We start from the raw sequence: 4,171 nt of genomic DNA, 5'->3' as shown, positions 1-4,171 counted from the left end.
TCCTTTTCGTTTTTAAACTGTGCTTCTTATTATGACATCACTTTCTCACGGATGTACCACTCCCCGGATGTTTTTTTTTTTGTTTCTATTGTTCATCTCTCTTTTATGTTCCTCTGTGTTTGTGTGTGCACGTGTGCGTCTCTGTGTGTGTGTGTAGTACGCACTCTCTCTTCTTTTACATTTGAGTTTTTTTCTAGGCTTGACACTCCATTTTTTCTTTGCACTGATTCTCTCTCTCCACACCCTGCCCACCTCCCCACCCAGTCGTGCACCCCGTCGATCGCTAGCTCACACTCGCATGGGCACCTTCTCTTTCAATCTCTAGCTCTGTCCCTCTCGCTGCCCTCGCCACCGCTTCGTTCTCTCTGCATGTGTGATTGCCTTCCTCCCAGCTCCCTCCTGACCGCCTGCAGTATCGCTGCGTGTCGCCGCAGTTTAAGGGCATCTGGGTGCGCAGAATGGTGAGGCGCTAGCAGCGTGTGCGTGTGTGTGATAGAGTGGAAACGAGGAGTGAGGGCAACAGTGCCAGTGCCTGTAGATTGCCGTACAGGACTGTTGATGACAACGTGTGTCGTGCACACTGGTGCACCCACCGACAGACCCTGCCGTGTCTTCGTCTCTACCACCTCCTCAACCGTATCACACGTCTGTCACCTCTCACGTCGCTCATCCCACCGCACGCGCTCTTACACACACGGGCAACGCTGTCGTCACGGATGGCTCGTGTCGCTCTCGGTTGCTTCCTTTTTTTTCTCTCTCTCTGTGTGCATGTGCATGTGTGTGGTTTGTATCCCTCTCCGTCCTTGGGACGCGCTTCGCTTCTTGCCTTCTCTCCCCATTTTCTCTCATCTCCCTTCTCCCTTCTCCCTCTTCCCACGTTCGCGTTTCGCTTGTGTGGTGTGTTGCTTGCTTCCCCTGTGATGGTGGTGGTTCGCCGGGTGCTCCGGCCGGCTTCGTAGGCGTTGACGTGTGCGACTGTTGCCCTCCTTTGGTGATGGTGAAGGTGGGGAGGGGCTGTTGGTTATTGTGTTTGGCTTTGTGTCCTCGTTCTCGGAATAAACTACTAAGAAGGAACGAACGACACGGATAAGCGAGGAATGGTAAATGCGTAAACCTCTGTTGTGGCTCTGCGTGTCTCCTTGTCTCTCTGTGGTGCTGCTGCTTGCCCCGCCCATCTTCGTAGTTCGCTTCGTTTCTTGTGCCCGACCCTCTTCTCCCTCCTCTTCTTTCTCTCCATGTGTGTGTGTGTGTGTGTCTTTGTTGGGTGAATCTCGCTTCTTACTTTTTTTCGAGGGTGAATGGGTAGGGTGGGGATGCTTCCCTATTGCTCGAGAGAGAGACAGAGGCAGACGGAGCGTAACGCACGAGCACGCCCCTTGGGAATGTTTTGAGGGATAGAGAGAGGGAGGGAGAGTGGAGATGATCAGACGGGAGCCCAGCAAGAAGAAAAGAAAAATGGAGTGTCTCTTGCGCATACGTGTTGTCTCTTCAGCTGTCTTCGCTTTTTCCTCTTTCATGTGCGTGCGCGCGCATCGAGCGTGAGCGCGAGCAGCACCGGTCGCCATGTACAGTGAAAGCCGACAAGGAAACAGAAACAGGAAAACAAAACAGAAAACGGGGGTGGGCTTGTGGGAGGAGCAAACCCGGGCACTCGCGCCCGCACGCACACACACACACACCGGCGCACGTTTACGATAAGTCTCCCTCTTACACCTGTACGTGTACACATTTGGCTAAGCTAACGCAAAGAAGAGGGTGAGGGAGAGATAGGGGGTGATCGAGCACTACGACGGAATGAAAGCTGCTCTCTTCACCCCCTCATGCAGAGGGCTCTCTCTCCCCCACTCAAGTGATGAGGATGAGGACCGCAAACATGAAAGGCGGCAACGGCAAGAAGAGAAGGCAGGTGATCTCGAGAGACCGTCAAGGAAGGCAGAGAGGGAAAGAAGTATGCCCATGCTTCAAACACTCGTGGATGCATGCCAACCGATGCTAACGCACCCGTGCACGCACAGTGACAGGAGGGGGGACATCAGCCTCCGAAACGGAGAGAAGCCACGCATTGCTTGACCCACGCACACGCGCCGAGCCCTTTATCGACTTCGCTTGTTTTCAGATTGGTAGCGTCGTGGAGCATCACCGTTTAGGGCAGGTGGGTGGATGAAGGGAGAGGAGGGGGTTCATGGGTGTGCCCAGCTTTCCTTTCTGCTGGCCTCTGCCCCTCATGTCCTTTTTCTTATCGGGTCGAAGCTCATGCTTGCAATGCGTGTAAGTGTGTGTGTGCGCGCGTACGTATGCGCTGGCGTCTGCGAGTGAGCGTGTGTCGCCTCACCCCCTGCTCTCCCCCTCTCCTCCCAGGCGCCCTCTCTGCTCTGCCGTTCGGATCATGATTGGGTGTCACCCCTCGCCCTGGGAGAGGGGGGCTCTATTCCTGCTATGTCGCCCCCTAGCCACTTCTTGCCCCAGAAAATCGTGTGCGTGTGGAACCGCAAGCATGTTTTCGCGTTCCGACTCTTTCCTTCTCTGCATCGGTGCTCTTGTGTTTGCGTCTGTACCATGTGCTGCTTCTCGACATTGGTGCTCCTTCGTTTCCATGCACAGAGCCATCTCGCCCCCTCTCACATGTTGCAGGTGTGCCTGTCGGCCGGGCAGCCTCTCCCTTTCTGTCGTGTCGATGTTCTCTAACTCCTCTGTCGTCTGTTCAGTCGATTGATGTACATCAACACATACATACACACATATATATATCTATATATATATATGCACATGCATGCATACATACGTGTGTACGTGCATGTGTATGCGTATGTGTGGGCCAGTTGCTTGTACCCCTTTTGCTGATGCACGTCTGCCGTGTCAACATTCTGTTAGCCGCCGCTGAGCGAGATGACGCGCCCCTCTCTTCCTCCCCTCCCCTTCCTTTGTTCTGCTCTGGCGGTTGTCCTGTCCTCCCCTCCTTTCTTTGCCGTTTATACACGCATCTCTCTCCCTCCTCTCCCTTTGCTCTTTCCACGCGCGCTCCATGTCTGAGTGACGTGCCTGTGTGCATGTATGTATACGCATGTGATCAAGGTCAGGATCTGTCACACCTCGGCCCAGCAGGCGAAGGGATCACCTCAAGCTACCTCCCCCGCCGCCACACGGCTCGCACTCGCCGTACAGGATCATCATGAGTTTTCGGTCGCCTGCCTTGTTGTGTCTGTGTGGGCTTCTTCTCTTTGTGCCGCTGTTCTCACCTCATCGCCCGGCGCCCTCATCCCTCACCTCCCCCCCTTTCACTCTTCTACGTTCCTCTTGCACGTTTGGGTCCTCATGCTGTCCAGTGGCTGTTTAGGCGTCTCGCTCGCTCGCTCAGTTTCTTCTTTATCTTTTTGGATATTGTATCTGTATGCCTGTGTTGTGGCGGCCGTGTGAATGTGTGTGTGTGTGTGTGCATGTGGCTCTACCTGCCTCTCCCTCTTTGCCCCCCTCCCGAGTGATTCAGCCGCATTTCTTTTTCGTTTCGGTGCCCCGATCGGCGAAGTGCTTCAGTGCGTCCGTGTCTTCTACTCTGCCACCCTCCTCCCTGCTTCCTCGTCGGTATTGCGTGCTTCGTGGGCTTGTGCGGGAAGGCACAGCTTCCTCTCTTTTCCATCTCCTTGTCTCCATATCAAATTTTCTCTGTTTCACCTGCACCCGCCGAAGGTGCCGGCAACCTCACCGTGATATCATGGTCTCCGCTACCGCCTCTTGGTGTTGGCGGACAGGTCTGGGCTAGCCCTGTGCCGGAGAGACCTGCGATCATGAGCATATGTGGACCAGCCCCCTACCGAATCGCGTCTGTGATTCAACACGTGCACGCGCGCTGCGGGCCCGTCGCGTGCACGTCTCGTGTCCGTCTGTCTGTGGTCGCTTTGGGGAGAGTGGAACACATCAACGACGCCGGGGAGGTGGCAGTGTCGGTAGTTTCAGGGAAGCCGATGCCAGCTGCACGGATGACAGACTCGATCACCGGCCTCAGACGCCAGAGGCCGATATACCCCCCCCCCAAACACCGCGGTGCGCGATGCGGCACGCGACGACAAACGCGACTTGGCTGCAGCCGTCCCACGCCAGGGGAGCAAGGGTGCCGAGCTCACGAGACGACAGGCGGCCATCCTCGCCCAGTGCCACACGGACATCTGGCCGTACT

The sequence above is a fragment of the Leishmania donovani genome, chromosome 21, assembly GCF_000227135.1.
Source record: "Leishmania donovani BPK282A1 complete genome, chromosome 21".
Taxonomy (NCBI): domain Eukaryota; phylum Euglenozoa; class Kinetoplastea; order Trypanosomatida; family Trypanosomatidae; genus Leishmania; species Leishmania donovani.
This window is presented reverse-complemented; position numbering follows the sequence as displayed.